Source organism: Pseudopipra pipra, chromosome 8 (assembly GCF_036250125.1).
Source record: "Pseudopipra pipra isolate bDixPip1 chromosome 8, bDixPip1.hap1, whole genome shotgun sequence".
NCBI lineage: Eukaryota > Metazoa > Chordata > Aves > Passeriformes > Pipridae > Pseudopipra > Pseudopipra pipra.
Genome location: NC_087556.1, coordinates 8,276,601 through 8,298,941, shown reverse-complemented (window position 1 = coordinate 8,298,941; position 22,341 = coordinate 8,276,601). Strand labels below are relative to the sequence as shown.

At 39.3% G+C, this 22,341-nt stretch overlaps 1 long non-coding RNA gene across 3 annotated transcripts in view; it reads left to right on the top strand.

Moving 5' to 3' along the window:
* The first annotated feature begins 466 nt into the window (after positions 1–466).
* The window catches only part of LOC135417857 (uncharacterized), a 40,884-nt gene continuing 19,009 nt past the window's right edge, over positions 467–22,341 (top strand). For all 3 annotated transcript variants that reach the window (XR_010432245.1, XR_010432244.1, XR_010432243.1), the window contains exons 1-3: positions 467–658; positions 11,468–11,607; positions 13,597–13,669. This is a non-coding gene — a long non-coding RNA (uncharacterized LOC135417857). The remainder of the gene's footprint in view (positions 659–11,467; positions 11,608–13,596; positions 13,670–22,341) is intronic.

The window sequence follows — 22,341 nt, the reverse complement described above, 5'->3', positions numbered from 1 at the left end:
CTGTCAGTGTGAAGAGGTTGCAAAGAAATGCTAAGCTGATAAATGACTTTGGGTCACCAATAAAGTGATGACTCTGTATGGTCACTCACTGCTGGAGGGCCCACAAGCTTTCGAAGGAGTCTATTAGCTCCATAATTGTCCAAGCAAAGCTGCTGCTTCCCTTTGTAAAGGCTCCCTGTTTCCCCAATTCCCTTAAGGCTTGGCTTTGTCTCTTTACCAAACTCTCCGTGCCAGCTGTAGAGAACTGTGCTTTAAATTACTCTGGCAAAAGGCAGCTGGGAATGGTTGTTACACTGCAGTGAGGTTCATGTTGTGCATTGCTGATCAGGCACTGAATGAAGCAGACCCAGTAGGCACTTTGGCTCTGTTACTGGGAGTATAACAGAGAAAAGCACTCCAAATGGAAACAAACACAAAAAAGCCCTCAGAACAGTAAACAGCTCTGCCAAAGCTGGGGAAAAAAAGGAAGGAAAAAAAAATCAGAGACAAACCCTTCATCAGTGAGAACTATGACCAGAGAAGGTTAATGCCCTTTAACAGGTCATGTGCAAGCTTCGTGGCAGCAAAAAGGAACATTTACCTTAAAGGATTTGAGTTCTTATAGCCTTTGGAGCCTAATGTAACATCTTACTGGCATACTTGGAGGACTACGGACTCTGTGAATACAAATGTGGGTGGGGATTGTTCGGTTGGGGGTTTTTCGGGAGTAGGGATTGGTTGGTTGGTTTGGTTGGCTGCATTTGCTTTAACATATAGTTGATTTAGTAAAGATTAAAAAAACAGGAAAGGATTTTTAAAGCTCAGAAAATCATCCTATGAATTTGGGAGCCTACACAAATCCCTAGTATGAAACTTGTCTGCACTTTTAGAATGAGAGAGAACACTCTTTTCAGCCATGAACACAGGACTCAATGAAGTGTTCACAAAGAGATTGCAGTTTGCCAGAAAGTCACCTATAAAGCTCAAAGTCAAGATGCACAGAAATGGGGGTAGCCTGTGTTATTCACAACACCACCAGTCAAGAGATTCAATGAAAACAATTCCATGGGGATGCTAAGGGGAAACAATGGCTGAAAGTACATGTGACATCAAAGAGAGTCTGATGAGAGTTCAGACAGGAGAGCTCTGCTCTTTCTACATCACACAACAAAAGGGAGGCACATGCAGGTAATGAGCTGGAAGGTGAGAGACTAGTTAGGAAGAAAAACAAAACCAAAGCACAAACAAAACAAACAAAAATAAAAATCACAAAACTAAGACAACTGAGCCCCGAGAAATGACAGAATTGAAACCAACAGAATCACTTTCTGACAATAACATTGTTACCTAAAGGCTCCCCTGTCCTGATCTCAGAACACATGTACCTGGGCATTGCTAAAAACTGTTCTTAATAGGGTGTTTATTGATATTTCAAACGGCAGGTATTGTTTTGAGGTTGACTGCCTCTAATATTATACTTAGCTTGTGCAGAAAATGTTAGAGCTTAAATAAAATGACACAAAGCAGTTAACTCAGTTTCTGTGTTATACAATAGCTAAGATATGCAACATAGCCTGGATAGAAGCAGATGCTTCTGTGGCTTTCGGGAATTACAGAGCTACAACTGAGACAACAAATGATTTTCTAGATGGAAAACGAAGTAGTTGAAATAAATATGAATACGAAATAAGTACATTAGGTAGAGGGAAAGGACAAAAATCAACCTGTAACACTTATTCAAAGTAAGAATTGCAAACCACTCCTTTGTGTACTAGAGACTCCTCCATTCCCATGCCCAAATCATCCAGCTGTTTAGAGCAGAGAGTCTGGAAAATTAAGCACCAGCTTGAAAATATGGATTCCTCTATTTCAGTAGGTGACGATGGCTCCCTTCAAAGTCCAGGCAGGGAAAAAGACAGTCTGAGTCTGACATTTCACAGCAGGTTAGCTCATTATGAACAAAAATGGAAGTGACTGATCACACCATAGAGAGACCCTAAGTCTACAGGTTAAACATGCTTAAAGAGCTGGGGTCTGATCTCCCTCATCTGGGTCCAGCTGCCACTTCTCAGCCTCTCTCCTCCTCCCAGCCATGCAAAGCCGCTTCCCACTAACTTCTCAACAGTGCCCTTCTCCCTTCAGTCTTGTTTTTGAGCCTCTCAGCTTGAGCTGGCCAAACACAAGGGAAGAAGCCTTCAGAAGTCCTCCTTTCCCTGCAGCCAGCCTCAGAGAAAACAGCTCCTGTCCCTAAAGCCTCTGTTCCCCTTTGCACACAGCTACTTCTGCCAACAAACCCTTCTGCTTACTGTGAAAAGTCCCTTCATTTACTTGTTTATTTATGGGGTGGGGGAGCTGATTTCAATATATGTAAATGAAAGCCTGCAGGAGAGAAGGAGGAGAATCTTTCAGATTAAATTTGCCCATAAGCACAGCAGCTAAATTTCAACTTTATCTATAAGGTTATGACTAAATATTAATGACCTTACTAACTGAATACCTAAGATCTTAAAAATCTTGAATTGAAGTCTTACAATTTTCTATCTGCTCTTCACTCCTTACCTCTTAACGCTATCCCTAATGACAGTATTTGCTTTCCTGGCCATCACTACTTACATGCCCCCCAAAATACGAGGCAAACATTGATATGTGTGACAACCTTTCGAACAAAATTTCTTCTCCTTTTAAAAAATTTGTATTTTCTTACTCTTTCTAATAGTAGCATTTTTACTATTCTGGTTGCTATGCTCTCTTCACCATTATTTTAATTTTCTACCCATTTTACCAAATTTGCCCTGCAATTTTTTATTGACTTGAAAGCATTGCAGAAATGCTTTCCAGGAGTTTACAAGTGACTGGGAAGGACACTCAAGGCACAAAGCCTGCTAACAACAAAGTAAAGATGTTTTTTTCATTCCCTGGGCCATGAATTGCCTTCTTCCCATGGAATCCCCACTATTGCTGTTTGCATGCGAGGATCAGATTTTTTTAAAAAATAGCTGGATGGGAACTCACAGGATTCTTAAACATGGTTAGTGAGCTGAGGTCAGAGTACTACACATAAGGCTGATCTAAAGCTGAAACAGAAAAGCAAGGACCTGATTACATTAATTTGAAGTCACCACAGTGGGCATAAGTAGAGTATATCTGCTTATATCACACAGGCAAGTAGGAGATGTCATCACTAATGAAGCTGCATGTTAATCCTGTGTAGAAGTGTCACAAGGCTTTCACTCTTTGAGCAAGTCTGTGCAGGAAGCATTGCAGCTTGGGCCTGGGCACATGGCCATTAGTGGGATCCGAGGATCCTGTGGTGGCGACTGTAACTGCAGAGTGTCCTCGTGTCTTCTCTGCACGGCAGGTGGTTCTTAATGGTTTCTCAGGATCCCAGCAAGTCCTCTCTTTCCTGGCTGCTTCAGCACCTTAGGCCAGTATTTTCATCATCAGGTGTGGCTGCACTGATAGGAGCAGTCCTCAGGTGTCTGACGTGTCACTTAGATAGATGCTTATTCCCTAACTTCACATGAACTCAGCTGCTCTGCTGCTAAACTCCAGATACATCAGCTTCCCAGCCTGGTTTTGAAGTTTCTTTTCAGAGGTTTCAGAGCTATGGTATTTTATTATAACAGGACCTTTACTGCCTTCCTCCATACAACCATCTTTCATTTTGCCATGACTGGTAATGCTGGGAATCAGGAGAGATTCTTGCAGATGTTATTGATTTCAGCATCATGCTCAAGATGCATGGATGAAACTGGCCAAACAAGCAAGGTTTGAATGCTCTGCAAAACACTAAGAAAGGTTTTGAACCTCGCCTCTAACCTTATTCACTTGCTTTACTTGGCCAACTTCTGAAATTTTTCAAGAGCACATGCAGATCCACTAGACACAATTTAAATGGCACTGCACCAGGTGAATATTACCTGGCCTGAACTCATTACAGGAGATCTTGCCTGTGTTACTGCTTTTAGAACAATTATGTAAGTACTTACCCATTTCTATTGCTATTTCTGATAACATTTTTTACAGAACAGTTATTGTATCTCATTCACTTGTTCTTTTGAGTCTTTCACATTTTATCATTTGTTCTTGTTGTTTTTATTTCAATCTCTCTGAAACAGTGCAAGAATTGATTGGCTACTGGAAATTCTTTTTCCAGGACAATATTGCACCTTAGGCTTCACCTTTGTGGCATCAAGATCAAACACAGGAATCTCAGCAATGTAAAAGCTGCTGCTATGCTGAGAACACTTTTTTGTATTTTGTGATATATTTTAACCAGACAGCCACACAATACACACTCCCTTTGCAGCACCCTGACACGTTTCTTACATCCAGTAACAAGAGCGAAGGACAGCAGGGCTGACATCTGCACTCATGAGCCAAATCCCACCAGGGAGGATTTTTGCAACAATACTTCTCCAGCTACTACACCTGAAGCTGTGATTTTTAGTATTCTGTTTTCTAAACTTAGTTATCTTCAGAAAGTCTTCTCTTTGTTCCAGTTATTCCTTAAAGATACACCCACATCCTTATCCCCAATGTGTTACAGAAGTGCTGTGCTTTCTACTTACCTAGAGTAACATCAGTGGTGTCTAACCATTCCTAACCTGATTTCTAAAGGTCAGAAACAAGAGGTAGGAAGAACTGTTGCTTTTAATTGCTTTTAACATCCAAGTTCCCTTCATTTGTAGCAATGCAATAGTTTTATCCTGTGCTTCTTTCAGATCCTACCGTATGCAAAAACTACACAGTATCAGCTCTGGAATATCTCCTGTGCTAAACAGACAGCAGATGTTCCCCTGAAATGTTGTCTACCAAATGGAGTTTTGAAAGCAATAAATTCTCTTCGTTTCTTTTCCAACTGAACCAAATGAAATAATAGACTCTCAATTATCTAACCAAGCCTGGAGTAAATACACGTATTCTTATACTTTTGTATAGATGTCATGCTTTAACCCCAGCCAGCCACTCATTCACTCACTCCTAGGTGGGACGGGGAAGAGAATCAGAAGGATAAAAGTGAGAAAATCTGTGGGTTGAGATAAACAGTTTAACAGGGAAAACCAAAGCTCTGTGTGCAAGCAAAGCAAAACAAGGAATTCATTTCCCATGAGCAGGCAGGGGTTCAGCCATCCCCAGGAAAGCAGGGCTCCATCATGCACAGTGGTTATTTCAAAATACAAATGCCATCACTCCAACTGTCCACCCTCTTTTTTTTCTTTGTCCAGCTTTGTATGGTGAGCATGGAGCAATAATACCATGTGGAATATCCCTTGGGTTGTTTGGGGTCAGCTGTTCTGTCTGTGTCCCCTCCCAACACCTCATGCACCCCCAGCCTTCTCACCAGTGGGGTGGGGTGAAGAGCAGAAAAGCCTTGACTCTGTGTAAGAGCAGCTCAGCATTAATGAAAACATCTGTGTATTATCAACACAGTTTCCACCATAAATCCAAAACACAGCTTTGTACTAGCTGCTGTGAAGGAAAAACTCTATCCCACACAAAACCAGCACAAAAGAGTTTCCATCTGTTTGGATAAATCATGCAATTTCAGTATCTTCCTTCTGATAATTTTCACAGGTCTGGGCCACATCTACCATCCCTTCCTTAAAATAGACATAAATTACCTCACAAAAATTCCTTCATTTCATTATCCTTCCTCACTCTTAAGGAAAATCAGTTTTGTGCTTGAAGCTTTTGCAATGGCCAAGTAGACTACTCGAAACACACATCTAGCAAAATAACAATTTTTTTCCCCACTGTCTTTTTTGTGATGCATGTGTCACACAGCACCCAGCTGGCAACATTTTCTCTTGTGCACATCAGTGGTGTTCCCTCCTATGCAGACAAAACAGCTTCTCTACCACATCTCAAAGAGATATTTGTGCTGCAAGCTGAACCTTTGTTGTATTTCATCTCTGTCACACAGTTTATTTTTGTCTTGATGTTAGCTGAGAACTTTATTGAACAGTCAGACATTTTTTTCCCTCATTTTCCTCTATAGTCAAAACCAACTCTTCCTCCACAGCTGCTTGAGCTGGCCTGAGCAGTACACCCTGCTTTTCCTGCTCTCCTGGCAGCAGTGGTGGCACTGAAGTTTGGCTGTTTTCCCGTTTACAGTCACTCCTCCCGCTCCCTCGGGTCACACCTGCTGGGGAAGGGCCCTTCCTGGGAGCTTTGGGCAGCTCATTGTGCTCTTCTGATGCATACATGTGAGCCCATCCCTCACTGTAGTAATTCTACCTGCAAAAGACATTTTTCATGGCTATACATCTACTGGTTGTCTTGGATATTCCTTGACTGCTTCCTTAACAAAGTTTGTTTTCATGAAGCTATTATTGTTTGGAAAACAAAAGTAATCAACCACTTATCTGGACTTCTCCTGTCTGTTGACCTGAGACCTCCACAAAGCACCCATGCTCTTTATCTACCCTTTTCCTTCCTTCTAATAAGTTTTAAGAACTAAGAGGATTTCGTCAAGAGCCGTGGTGGGGAAGTTTATGCCCTTCTGCACGGCTCTGTTCTCTGCAGTGCTTCTGGTTAAAAATCCACAGGCTGCACTTCTTTGCCTTATTTACATGAAGGCCACAGTCTCCTTTTACTTCTCTTACCATATTATTTTGATTTAGATACCTGCCAGTAATAGAAATTAACAGAAGAAAGGATGATCTACGCTGACTCCTATTACAACCTTCCCAAAGAGTTCTGCCTGATCTGTGCTGCTCACTACATACCCAGAGAGTGACCAGGCTGTTAAAGCTTTATATCTCTTAAAGAAGCAATATACCTGTAGAGGGACTAACACACACCTGAGTAATGTGGTATTGACTTCATGTCATTGGGATGGTTTATTAGATTGTCTGCAGCCACTACCCTTGGGCATCTTCAAATGTGAGCTTCTGAAGAGAAACTAGCTTGGGGATGCAGAGAGATGAGTTTGTGTTTCACAGGTGTCTTTTTTGCAAAGTTACAGGTGAAGCTGTATTGCTGTGTTCAAAAAATTAAAAGTGGAAAGTGTGCTTACACAAGCAAATGAAATAGAGACATGAAAAATGATCATGAACAACTGGTTTACACTTTTGCAGGGATCACAGTGGGAGAATATACCCATATGTCCTAATCACTGTTTAATGGATGCACAAGGTCAAAGAACACAATGCCTTGACAAAATATCAAAGGATTAAAAATGAAAAAGTTGAGAAATATCATTTAAAAAGAGCATTTGAATTTATGGGAAACAACCATGCGAAATATTAATAAAGTTAGCAGCGTCTCTTAAAATTGATGAGCACCTACTGGGATATTTCTGTGATATAACAAATTACTTTATCTGAAAAATATCCCACATAAAATCATCCAAACATATTATTGCTGAAAAAAAAATAAAATCAAGGAGTACTTGCTGAGCTGTTGCTGCTTAGCTTGGCTACCTAAACTACCAGTCTACACTGTGTTCTCAGGGATGTTTGCCAAGTGGTTATTCAGAACACCTCAGATAAAAACTTGAGTCTTTTTTCACTGACTAACCAGTTATACTCTAAAAAGTCATCTTTAACCACCTTCATGATGACTGATACTATTAAGTTACCAGTGGATTTATCACTGACCTGTCTAACAAACTTAATTTCTCACCTTTTTTCTCCTCCAAGAAGGCACATCAGCTAATCATACAAATATATTTTGTTTTGAACTTCTTAATAAAAGTCGCAAAACAGAAATATGATCTCACTTTAAGGCTCTGAACTGTAATGTTGATTTGAGAAAGGTTCACTTTTCCCAGTAGCAGTGATTTTGGTTATATTGGAGCTGGCATGGCTTACGTGTGCAGGAAGCAGGGAGCTGGCTGAGGCACCACCTTCTATCGTGTCAGGTAACATATTTCCATCTTTACAGCACTTTTTAGGCTTTCACTGCAAATCTGAGGGACTAGCAACTAACAGAGGAAAACTGCCACTCACAAAGAGGATGTAAGAATAATTAGAACTTCTTGATTGAAGGCAGCTGTTGGAAAGACCTGTCCTGGACTTCAGAGTGGCTAACACAGCCACAAACCCGATAGGCAGGAAAGCCAGAAGTGTTCTGCATAAAACTTTGGAGAAAAAGGTGGCAGAAGGAGAAACAGTGTGTGCTTGTGATGGAAAGCACTAAGAGTGGGTCAAACCCCAGTTCTAATCAGACAATTGAGATGTGACATACTTTGTAAGCCATAGCATCATGACTAGGGTGCTTAACATTCATACTCATTATCCAGAGAGACTACAGAGATTCAAAAAGCGAGGCAAATTACATTTGTAAACTGATTGTTGGGAAAACAGTGAAAGGAAGTGCATGGAATTAATATGCTTGAGAACAACAACATCAGCAGAAGTTACTGGATTCAAAAACCAAAATATGTGCTTGTATGTCCAGAAGATACTTAGGAGGGAAAAAACGAAACCAAACACAAAAACAAAGTTCATGATAAGCAAATAAATTACAAGCAATGCATGAAACAAATGATGGAAAAACTTGGTTATATTCTTCAAACAAACGTTGCAACTGGGATAAATTTCCCCCCAATAGCCTCAGTGATGTTTCCTTGCAGATGACTTGCTCCTGGACAACATGCCTCCATCATACTAACGCTGCTCACAACTTGGCTAAATCCAGGACTTTTCTAGCTTTAATGGGATATTTACAAAAGAGTTTCAAATCTTTCTTCCTTCTTGCTACTTTATGGGTTTTTTAGAACCCCCCACCTGCCTCAGCCAACCGAGAAGTTTCCCTAGTGAATGGTGCACCATGATTGAGTTTTCAAAGTGAGAACAGAGCGAGCTTGTTTGCTAGCAAAGAAAAGCCATAGGGAGATAGACTGCTTCTTAAAGCAACTAAATGATGATAAAATTAAACCTCCAATATCTATAGGCCTGACTGGAAAAATACAGTTCCACTGCCTGAAGTGTCTTTGCCAGGACTCCAGGAATCATCTAAGAGTTCAAATGCAGCATGTTTTATCCAACTCAGTTACTAGCAGAGAGAGTTTTGTCTTGCGCCTTTCAAGTCTTCTCCAGATTACTCATCTATTCTCATAAAACCAAGGAGTTTTAGTGTTACTAAATTGAACAGAACACAGAGGCTATTGTAGCAACTTTATTTTACTTAAAGCAGTTTGGGCAAAATATTGGACATAATACTACACCCCAAGCTTTCTCTGGCCATCTCATTTTGTAGGAGAGGGCAAAGCAAAGACAGTAGAAATCTATCCTGATGTCATACCACCATTAATATCTTTACTGCCAAGAGGGATTTCTTCACCTCATGGACAACCCCATCACCCAGGAGTGCTGGAATAGAGGTTCCTAGGAGCTTTTTTGGAGCAGCAATGTGGGCTGCTGACTCCTTAGAGAAAGAAAAGGGAGATAGAGCCAAAATTTGTATTTCCAGATCTGATCAGCTACCTAATACTGTTTTATGATCTGGCAATGATAACTTCATGGCAACACAAAGATAGCTGACAAGCAAAATTCCTCATTACAGTTGACTTCAAAGCTTTTTCAGTAAAATTACAGTTTTTGTGAAGTGTAAGTTAGTACAACATGCTAAACTAAGACACTTACTTATAATTCTCTGATATTGCTGACTATGGCCTGGACCTGCTTGTTTGCAGAAAAAAGAAGACTGGTTGTGCTGTGCCTTGTGGGACCCTGGTGCACAGTTGTCTCTTTTCCCAGTGTCATCCTGCACCAGTCAAGCATATACTTCTACAACTCTCTGTGCAGGCGATGTGAAAGCATTTTGTGCTATACAAGTGGTTTACATCAAGGTACTCCCTGGGTTGGCTGGATTTCCATTAACCCCGTCCTCCTGAGAGCACAGCATGGCCTCTCAGTCACATTAGAGCTGAGTCTGCCATGAAAGCCTCCCAGCCAGACAAAAGGAGTCCAGAAAAAGCTGATACAGCTCTTTAAATACTAAAGAGATGTTGCCTAACATGTAGGGGGAAGGGGATATGAACTGCTAAATCCATCTCCCTGCCCTCACCTCAAGCAGACAGATGCATGAGATACCATTCCATCCACGCTATGCTAGGCACAAAAGATGTCTAGGAGGAAGAAAGAGCAGGTGTACATTAAGCATTTGTAGCTTTTATATCGAAATATGGCTCAATCAGTGTCATAAAGTGATTGTTTGGAAAAAAAAAAATCCTGATTTTACTACAAAATTTCTCTTTGACATCAGTGGGTGTTCGCATGCTTATTTACATGGATTTGCATATTGCCACCTCCCTGCACAGCACACAATTCTCTTAAATCTTGTTCACTGGGCATTTTAGCAACAAACCCTTACACCAAAGCACACAAAACCACCCAGGTTTACTCTTACTATCATAGGAATCTTCCTTCTTTTAAACTCCAAGTACTGAACAGGGCATATTCAGCTCTATCAAGGGACCATACTGGACAAAAAAGCCCAGCAGCAGTGTAGCCTAGGCAGTGAACCAACAGTGGGTTTCTTGGATTCTGCTTAAGGAGTGCCAAGTGCCAGAACAGGAGAATATTATAATTGAGAAAAATCAAAGAACTTTCACTTGTAGACAGTTGTTTCATTATTTCATAACTGGCAATATGTAGCATGTAATTATTGCCATATGTAAAATCCTACATTAATATATTTCTTTGTAGATTGTGTGAAGGACCTTTCTACGTGTCTTGAAAGAGTACTCAAGAAAACACAGCTAATTATCTAATTTTTCAGAACTAAGCAAAGATTGGGAAGATGTAGTCCCCATGAATTACTGCATCACTATCAGCCAAAAAAGCCAGGGGCAAAACCAGATTGAATTTGCTTAATTAGGTCCAGATCCAGTGAAGTATATACATATCTCTAAGCCAGCAAGGGAGCCTATGGACATCAAAAAACTTGAAATAACTGTGTTGAAAGAGAACATAAAGCTAAATATGACCTGGGTTTCAGTTTCTACATATAATTTCTCTTATGCTTAGGATGATCTTCATGCTCAAGCATTTTGCACAATCATTGCTTTGCCTCTTGTCAGAGAATTGCATAGTAGAAAGTTCTAGAAAACTGCCTTGAACCTGATTAAGATCCCATTTCATTCCCTCTCATTTCTCACTCAGGTTTATAGGAAAAAAAAACAAATTTCAGCACTGTAGACTTTTGGAAACAGCATGTATGAAATTATAGATATAGGCACATTTAAAAATATGAAAAAATTATGATTCAAAGTAACCAGAATTTAGTTCAAAAACACTATGCAAGGAAAAAACTGCTTTCCAGGCAAAGGAGAAACAAGGTGTGTTATCAACTTGTGGGTGACAGGTGGGTTTTAGAGATATTTCCTATCTGCACAGCTAGACAGTCCTTTTTTGGTATTTTCTTGAGATAAGACATCCTCATTACAGGAATTATTAAAAAAAAAAAACCACAACAAAAACAAACAAACAAACAAAAAAAAAATCTTTGCCAGTACCTATTATTTGACATATTGTAGATAAAAAGCAATTCTTGACCAGAGGGAATTCCCCAGATATGGCAAAGCAGGATACAGCTCAGCTAAGGGGCAAAGTGTACTAACCTGTGAAGAAAGTCAAGACAACCCAAGTCACGCAGAGGGACAGAGCCACAAGAGAGGTAAGTGATACAGGAGAAAGCTCACAGGCCAGACACACACTGATTTAGACAGGTGACAAATTGTACTGGACCTGCAACAAAATCATCATTAATTTCCACCTTCCATTCCAATCTAATGACAACATTTTTACTTAAGCAAAATGTTTCATCTTAATTGTCTTCTCAAAATATTCCAATAATGTGATGTAAAAACTAATTCTAGAGTAAAAGATTGAGATTATAAAGCGAGCAGTATAAACAAAGAGCAAAGTAATCCCACATATTTCTCATCACTCTAAGCCAAATTTAAAAGGTCAATGTTTTCAGATATGTCTAAACTTTGGGTACCTCTTGAGTCCAGAAATAAAAATGTTATTTTGCTCCCAGGAGACAAAACTTTGAGGCCATAATATGTTTAGATAACTTATGTTAACAACTGAGACTGAGGGGACACAGCCATTCTGAATTTTGACCCTTTGGAAGATTGCAATTGTTTTGCAATACAATGTACTTTAACACACATCTAATTATTTTCTGGAATAAATAGCTCTTAGCTGATCAAGGCTGAACATCTCTGATCCAAATAATAACTCATGATAAAATTATGGATGCACAAAAGACAATTTTGATTTTTTTCTCTCCAGGTATTTGTTCAGTTACTTCAATTTTCTTAAAGAGGTGAACATGTCTTTAAAGAGAAAGTGAACAGACCGAGCCAGCTTACGCTGCAGTAGCTATGACAACAGACTTTGAAATAAGTGTGGAAAAAGCTAGACCTGAATCTTAATTTAATTTAATTATTTTTTTCAGTCTACACTTCACATTCACTACTTTGCATTTTACTCTGAAATTCTACAGAAATTGTAATTTCTTGCTAACACTAAATGCATAGTATCTTCTGTAGCAGATTCTAGAGATCTTATCTGAGTTGGAAATGAAAATATTCAGTGAATTAGTAGACAACTCATATTGTCTACAGATGAATGTCAGTCTGCCTTCTGGGGAATATTCCTCACTCAAAGATGCTGGGATCAATGCAGACGGGCCTGTGTGAGAGATCTGACCATTAAGGAATGGTCTTACTGGTCAACCATTAGCAAACTGTATCATATTGTCTATTAGTGGTGAGATGTTCAACATAAAAAGACAGGAGAGGTGGTAGAGTTAAAAGCCAGGTTTTCAGTGGATTCAGCAGCTGGGCTGGGGTGAGAAAGAAGAAACTTCAGTTCTAGAAGCTCTTCTTTTTTTCTTTCAGTCCTTCCTTTCTTCCTTGCACTGCCTTTTACAGGTTATAGCCACAATCATGGATACTACTACCTTCACTGGACAGAAGATCTGGCTCCCTATTTATGTCTCCCTTCCCATTCCTCTATATTATCTCCAGCAGAAGGAGCAAATTTTCCCTCTTTCAACAAGCACAGCAGTTTAGAGATTGAAAACACTTAAAAAAGTAAAAAAAAAAAAAGAGACACTGAAACCATTACCACTAACATCTCTTCTTACTCCACAAATGTTCCATCTGCCCTCTCTGTCTATTTTCTTTGAAAACACCCAGGACTTCACAGGAAAACTAAATCACTTTACAGCTGTGATTATACAGAAGAGGAGTCGCTTAAACCTCTTTTAACGTGACCCATGTCACTTGTGCTCCCAAAGCAAGTTATTGAGCTACAGCCACCCATGAGCTCCCACACCTGCCCAGGCTAGGGACACTATGCAGCACTTTCCCCCACTGTACCCACTCAGCTCCTCTGGAGGCAGCTTCCCCTGAGCTCAGTGTGGTGGATTTTAGGGCACCACTGCAGAGTTTGGCACCGGGGCATGCAGGCATAAAATACAGAAACAGATGGTCATCATGCTAATCATTGCTTATTAATTCCCTTAAGAACTCATTGTTGAGTAATCAACCCTCATAATTCTCCCAGAAAGACAAAAATGCACAAGAAATGTAAAAAATATAAGTCATTCTTTTTCTTCAAGCCTGATACCATCAATTTTTTTTCTCCTTAGCTCCCTCCACTTTCTCAGTAAGGTGCCTGCTGCTGCAATGGGTGAAGAAAGACTGGTTGAGCAAGGACTGGAAGTAAGCAGCCTTAATCTGCATTCCTTTTTACTGGTGCATTCATTTTTAGACTTAGCTGTCTGACTGCTGGAAATTTGCGTGAGGACACCTCACGTGCAAGAAACTACAGATATATTCACAAGAGGAGGTCCAGGCCTTGGTCATCAGACACATCCACCCATTGAAGAATATCGGCTGGCCCATGTTCAAATACATTACTCATATTCCCTGATTTGTCCTCTTTTCAAACTGCAGCCCTCTCTCACACTCTTGTAGATTTGCCCTGCATTTCCAGTATCTGCAGCATAAATGAAGCATTGCAGTGTCCCATCTATGACTTGCAGAGCTATGAACAGTTATAAGGTACTTACAGATTTCATCCACAGCTTCCAAGCAGCTGAAGACCATCATCACAACAAGTCTTTAGTCAGAAGACAAGATTCAGGATTTACTGACTGCAAAAAATGTAAAAGATACTTGTGTGACCCCTAAGGAAGAAGAGGTGTGACAAACACAAACCCAAGCACAGCCCCAGCTTACAAAGGTACCATTTGGATTTCACACAGGGAAACACTGCTTGGAGGCTGAGAGGTACTTAAAGATGTCCTACCCCCAGGCACAGCTGTCACCTCTTACTCTAATTTCCCACCTGAGAGTTGACAAGCAGCATTAACTCTTCAGTGCCTGGCTCAAGAAGAGTAGAGCAGGGTATGATGCTTGGAGGCCTCCTTGTTTCTGAGAACTTCTTGCCATCAAATTTGGAAATGCTCCCAGCATATATTCTATCTGTGCTCTGCTTGCAGCAATGATCTTTGATCTTTCTCTTCCATGCTCGACAGAATCAGGATGAAATGGCCTTGCCACATATTTTGGTCTTTCCAAGTACCTCTTAACAGCATCTTTGTTTCTGCATCCTCTGTGCTCAGTACACAAAGAGTTCATTTGCTTTCCAATAAAGAGTATTGTGAAGTGCATGCACAGCTATTTTTAAATTCTTCCTCTTTAAATCAAATATGAATTTTTTTAGAAAACCTTTTTCCCTTGACTCCAGTGGACACTGAATGCTAGGGAAATAAAACAGACACATTTTGTACTAGAGTTGGTATAGCCCTTCCATTCTTCTTCTCTTTAGCCACACAACAGCACTGAGAACCTTGTTTCAGTCTCTCATGTAGCAAATTTGAAAGTTATTCTGCTTTTTGTAATCATGGAATGAGTCATGGGCACTTGAAGTTCAATAAATCCCCAAAGGCAGCCAGCTTGGTTTATTTTCAGCACTGATGACCCACAGAGGGGAAATTAGTTTACTTTTTTGAGACATGGGAATTGGATTTTTTCCTCATTATCTGTAAACAATCCTCATAACCTAGGAGAGGGAAAAAGTTCATATTAAAAGGCAATGTTTATTAAAATATCAGCTTCTCCCTGCTGCAGAAGGATTATTAGCATCACTGACTTCCTTCTCTGTTCAAACAATCTATTGCCAGGTTTCATGGAGAAGGACTTTTGTGGTTGCTGCTCCTTGACAGTGAGAGTCTAGGAAGTTTATCCTTCATGTGAGAACAGTGTTGCAAAGAAAAAAAACCAAGGTGCTGAGTTTCCTGGTGAGGGGGGTGACAGAAGAATCCCCCACTCCAAATAAGGCCACTGAGTTTGACATCTTCAGTAGAAGCATGAGATGAATTGCTTCCTTTCTAAGAATCAGTCTGATATAGCCCAGAGAAATATGTTCTCAGAAAGAGAGGCATATTTGCTGGTGTACTTCATACTTTGCATTACTATGCACAAATATAGACACAGTCTTAAAGGAAAAAAGAGAGGATGATGTGCTGGTCATGTACAGTGACATTTAGCAATAAGTGACACAGAAATGATACACTGAAATGGTGCAGAATGAGTATAAATTGGCTCATATTTTGTCTTAAGTATTGCAGAAGGCTCCATATAGTGTATCACTGAGAAAAGTGTTTAGTTTATTTAAGCCTTACTGCACTATGTTTTTTTCTTTACTTATTTCTTGAATTTATAAACCTCAAAACAAATTCTGATTTTCAGTGCAGAGATTTAGAATTCAGGCTACAGAAGCCAATTTAGCACTTAAGATGCAAAAATAGTTCTCTCTAAAAAGAGATACTTTATTTGTTTCTAAGGAGAAACTGAAAAAGAATACCTAATTAAAGTGGGCTTGGGTTTTATTTTTAAGAGAAAAATGAGTGAGAGACGACATTTATTTAAATCTTTAAAAACTTATGTCTCTTCCATGGATTTCATTTTATTTTCATAGTATGAAAATGTATCCTTCTCTTTTTTCCTCCCAGTTTTCCCCAGGGCAGACACTTAAGCAAAGATACTTTTTAATAAATCTACCTGTATATTTGCTCAATCTATTGTTTAATCCCTGTTTCTTCACAACGTTTGATGAAAAACTTCTGCTTTCCTGAGAGCAAATCGTTCAGTCGAAGTTCCATTTTTAATTGCTGAATATTAGAAACACTTCTGTGCACCCTAGCTTTTAAGGGTGGCTTCCTTATTTTCAGCTCCCCTTCTGCTTCTACCCATTGTCATTCTGATTGCCATCCAAGTACGATTTTAAACCTCCTGGTGTGACAAAAACAAAGACAATAAAAGACTTTCTAAGAGTCATTTAAGGATATTGAGGTGCTTTACCAATCCCTGACTTCCTTTCTAGGAATGTCTGCTTTCCTTTGATACTCCCTTGCTTGACAAGTTTGTGATGATGAGGTCCCACACACACAGATCCATGTTCCCTCCATCAGTCATCAGATGACTGCCATTTTCTGGGGATTTTAGGTATTTTTTTTTTTAAATCGAGTCCCTCAACCACTGTCGACATGTGCTTTTCTTTCTCTGTACCATAGTCACTCAGAAAAGGTGTCAAAACCCTTTCTGTATAGAACAGAGTTTACAGGGATATCTTTTAATTTTCCTGGATATTTACATAGCAAATAGCATGAACCTTTTACATTTTGATACTTTAAACTCTAGACTCAGTATGTTGTGAACTGTGAAATAACTATGAAGTTGTGATTTATGCTACTGCACTTTAGGCTTCAGACCCACCTGTGCTCTTCTGTAACATGTCAGAAAAGAGCTAACATGGGATAGTCAAAGTTTTCTCCTCTCAGAACTGTTTAATTTCTGGAAACCAACACACTAACTGCTCTAAATGGCCATAGAGAGCTCCACCAGCCCTGACTCGCACTTTTCAGAGTGCTGCAGACACAAGCTTCAGGTAATTTATAGTGAATAAAGAACCTACAATACACAAGGAGGGGAAAGAAAGATGGCTTTGAGAACACCCGGCTGCTTTGTGCTGGCTTTGCACTGCATCATATACCCAGTGAGTGCTAAACATAACAGAAACATTTTAAGTCTTGGCAGAAAAACCTGCTATGTCTTCCTAAGAACAGTTGGGTCATTAGTGGCCATTCAGTCAGACAGACCGTGGCTGTCTCAGAGCTATTAGGTAGATGGGGAGAGGTTGGTGGTGAGAAAATGTTGTGCTGGAGGATCTCAGTGAGCAATTACTGGGCTCAGCTGTGTGCAGAAAGACAGCCCTCGCTGCAGGGCTGATAGGCGGGTGGAAGCCAAAAGGGAAATCAGCACTTCATAAAAGTTAATGACCAAAGATATACTTCTTATGAGTCCTGACCATAGCAGGATTCAAGTGCAAAGCACAATGCTATTTCCTCCTCCATTGCTCCCTCTTGTTTTGGACCAGTCTCCCTCTCTTGTTTTGTTGTTGTTACTGCTGGTTTTTAAGATATAACTTTGTGAGAAAGCCCTGATTAAATCATCCACCATCATTTTCTTCCCTCTCATTATCAGATCTGACTCAGGTAGGCCATCCGTTTTCTTTCTACTTTCCCAAAGGTAATATCTCAAGTGAGATTAAATACCCTCTTCCAGATGGCCCATTTTTGGTAAGAAAATTAATCCATGAAGCCAAGCACTGGCAGATCCTGAAATCCTGCACAGAGAGAGGAACTGACATTCTGAGTATTAGCCCTTCTGACTATTACTATTATATTTGCTGTACTGACATTACTCCAGATAAAGCTGACTGCCAAGCACTAAGTGTAGTTTCATATCTCCCAAAGTTTGCAGTGTAATGTTTCAGCATTTTATTGAGTATTTTATTGTTATTACTATGGTTTCAAATTATTAATAAATTATCATATTTAAGAAAAAATATTAAATATATAATTGAAAAGAGATTGTGTTTTTTTCTACTGACTGGAAACAGGAGAAGATAGTAATATGCAAAATGCGGCTTTCAGCCCTGTGGCACTGAAGTATATATATATGTATGCTGGCCAATAACATATATATATATGTATGCTGGCCAATAGTGAACACTAAATAACAGTCTAACAACAACAAATGTAAATATCTGAATTTCTTAAAATAATAACCTTCTCATAATAATTTTTTTCTTTCCTTTTCACCTACATATATATCCCTCTATTCTACCTCTTTCTGCTTTTCTATTCTGTAACCAGCTCTGCAAACATAGTACAGGTTTTCTACTACATTTTCTAAGTTCATACAAGTGGAAAAGGTGTGTGAGATGTTACAGTGCTTGTTTTCAAACACTGGGACAAACACACAGATTGTGCATTGGAGAGGAGGGGTTAACACTGAGGACACTGTGCCCTGCCAGAAGGGCCCAAAACACCTTCACAACTAGAAGCACCATGATCTACACAACACAGCCCTGAACTCATTGGGTCTTTTTGCTGGTTTAAAAAATTGGAGTTTTAGTCCAAACTCTGTGTAATTCACTGTGATCACAGGCTAAATATTTCCTCTCTGTTTTCTATTTTACCAGTTGTTAAGAATACATAAAGATGCCTCTGATTTTCAAGGGGGGATTCATCGACATTAATGTTCAATTTTGATGATTAGGGTGAATGGCATAGGGCAGGAAGAAACCCAAGGAAAAAGTCACTTGTAACTATGGTGTTATAAAGATACATGCTCTGGGATACATAAGCAAGAGAAAAATCTAAAAATGAAATAATTCCAACAGAGTTTGTAAGGTACAGAATAAATATGAGTACACTTTAAGTATTCTGTCTTATCAAAACTGCATTTATGATGGAATAAAAAATTATTGCATTGCTAAAGGAACACTCATAACTGTGAAGAAAAAATGTTGAATTATTATGGCAAACTACACAGCAAGACAGCATTTATGGCTCCACTCAGGGCAGACTGCTCAGTCAGGATTTTTTTCACATATATTATCATATAAACCTCCTGTGCCACACGCAGTTTTGCAGAGTTCAGGTGACGAAAGAGCAAGAGGGAGATAACTTTACCTATTGTTGTGGAAACCTATTTATCATCCTTGTCTAGAATTACTGTCTTTTTACTTGAGTTGAAAAAGTTTTCATTAACTCCACGACATCTTCCCTTCACCCCAAAGTTCCTTTCTTGATACGTGCATGTACACCATTACTATTGGAAGACGTGCTTTTACAAATTGTACTACCAAGGTTGCTACTACCAATTTGCCATCACTGGGCAGCACCAGATTATCAGATCAAAATAAATTGTAATAGCTCAGGACCATCCCAAAATTCAAACCCCTTTGTCTGACTATTTCTGGGACAATTCATAAGCTCAGTGGACTGCAAATTAAATATTTTATGACAGTTATATGATTAACTCATGCTGTTTTTGAGGGTTTATGGGCAATATGATCAGAACTATCTTTGTCCTTTTCAAGTAGATGCATCCTCTTGGTCTCCATCTACGGTTTCCTTTGCTACAGGTTCAGCAGTAGGACAACAAATCTCAGTCTTGACTAGGAAAGGGAAAGAAAAGAAGGGAAAGGAAAAAGACTATCTAAAGTTTGCTGAGATCTTGAGCTGCTACTCTGCCTCCAAACATATACATTTCCATGGCAATACCAAGGGAAGGTACAACATCTGTGCTGCAAACCTCACTTGGAGACAGCTTTTGAAATATCAGAATTTTTTGTGGGTGCAGACGATATTGAACATATGGTGTTTGAAAGAGTGGCCAACATTGCGAAAGCCTTTGAAATCATCTGATGTTTTGTTTCCCCACCCTCAGCTTTTTAAGTCTGTCATATTTTCCTAGTAGAAATATAGTGACCCATTTATGGCAACAGCTGCACATTCAACTTGTCACTGGTGATGTCACTTATCATAGGGAAAAGGAAAGATTCAAGAATACAATGATGAACCTAAATGTGAGGTGGGGGGGGGGAAAGCAGTGCTCATACTTCATTGTATGGCCTGGATTATCTTCTTATAACATGTAAAGATTACTTTGTAGTCATATGTTGACTCTGCATGTTCATGTTACGTACGCAAGTGGAACAGAAGTCCTTTCTCATCCGTAAGTACAGTGTTCTAGATATTTCAGGCAGAGAGCACAACACTTCATTGATGTGAAATGTCAGTCTGAACTGGGAAATGTCATGAAGCATGAAGTGATGAATTACCATCATTTTTGCCAGGCTTCATAATATACAGTGGCTTCACATTGCACTGTTTTAACTTGCACCTCTGTTATTAATTTCATTAGGAAACATCTAAAAAGTAAAGCCTTAAAAAATAGGTCTGGCCTATTTCCCTCCCTCTTAAATTTTGTGCAGTTTTTCTCAACCTTACATTTCAGCAAAAACTATTCTTTCTCAACTCATGCATTATGCAGTTCCTAACTCTCTCCATGCATCATCTGTCTCACACTGAGGGACTGTAGTTGAGACAACTGCATCATACCACAGATGTGATTTTCTGCTATTAATTATGTGGTAAAAACTACTCTGGAATAGTTTAATTCCCTGGCATTTTCTGGGCATCTCCTTGTTTGTGAATTCAGGCTTCCAAAGCCTGTCTGTATAAAACAAATGTCCTGATCTCAAGGTACAAAATTTCAGGTTTGAAAAGTCTATAAGCTTCTGCTTTGGTCTGTACTGAAAACATGAACATCGGTACTTTTGGGCATCAGACTTTCAGTGTTGACCTTACATGTCAACATGACCTTACATGAGACACTAATCCAAAACCACATTAAACCGATCATTCAGATGAGTAACTAATAATTTATTCATAAGTTGGCAAAGAGACATCCTTCATATTTCATATGTGTCTGTCTGTGCTCTGTAACTAGGCAAAGAAGGAAGTTAAGCCTGTATATCTTTTTCTGATTGCTTTCACCTGCATTACGGCCAGACCTGTTAAGAGTAGATATGGGACACTTCTCAGTTTCTACTCACATCTCTGCAGTTGCAAGTCATTCAAATTAGTTTACATTTGTGATTGTAATAGCTGGTAGAGAGTGAGAAACTGCTGTGCACTGAGAGACTTCCACAGGATGCACACAAATTGTATCAGACAGGAACAGATTAAAAGAATAGCATTCAGGATTCCAGCTTTGGAAAAGGATGTAAAAACTAGTGAAGAGTGATGAGATTATTCATTGAAAACTTTCTTACAATCAGCTCATAGGATGTCCACTGCTGAGGGGAGTTTATACTCATTTGTGGCCTTCAAGTGCTTCTGAAGTGTTTCAGGAAAAAAAAACAAAATAAAGAAAAGCTAATTAAAAAAGAAAAGTTTTCAAATACTTAAGGAGAGAATGTACCTTTGTATTTGGAATAGATGTACATGAAAATGCCAAGAACTCAACCCCATGGCAAGGGTCTTCAAAATCTTCTACGAGAAAGAAACTCTCCTCTTTGGTTCCCTGAATTCTGAAGGATGGTTTCTATACTTCATGCAACCAGGTCAATAAGTGGAGATAAGAAGTCAATAAGGGAGAACACAGGGCATTTTCATATTTGGCCAAGCTTTATAGCTTATATAGCTTATCACTGAGTTAATTGATTTGTAAGTGATATTTCAAGCTGGTCTATGTTGCCTGATTGATAGCACTATGTATCTGTCCTGAGCATGAGCTGCACATGGCACACTGGCGAGTACTCCCTAACCACAGCTGAGAAAACTTATTGCAGAGGCAGCCTAGGTGGAAAATTTAATTTAGAAATGGTAGAGGAACTAGTGAGTGTCACAGCCCCACTCATATGCTTCTGCCTTCTATATTCATTTCTTGGCTTTTGGATTGAGACTTCCAATAAAGATGACAAGCACAAAAATATTTTCTCTTCTCTATCATGAACATCTGCTTATTGAGAACTGTTTGATGCCACAAAATCCTTTTATTACAGATTTCTGCCTGATAATATGATATCAATTTCATCAGCCATAGCCAGCAGTTCAAATAATGATTTAATTTTTATTTGCAACAAAGAAATCCACCACTAATAAGCAGCAGAGAGAGGGCTCCAGTGGGTTGCTGAAACTTTTGCTCTCCATAAACACACTGATGGGCATGCACAAAATGTATGAGTACAATAAACATATATGAAGGTACAAACACACTGATGTATGTGCATACATGTCAACATATATGCACGCTGGAAGAGCTGTACTGAGGATGTCTCTGTGGAACAGAGCAATCAGATATACAGGCTGAACTTTACAAAAGTTTACATTCCTGCCTTGTAATGTTGTGGGTTTTTTATTCTAGAGAACTTACATTTCAAAGTCAAAGGTGGAAAAAAAAATAGAAGAAATAATAGGATTATTATAGCGTCTGAAAAGCACTTTCTCCTGCAACACTTTTGCAGCCAA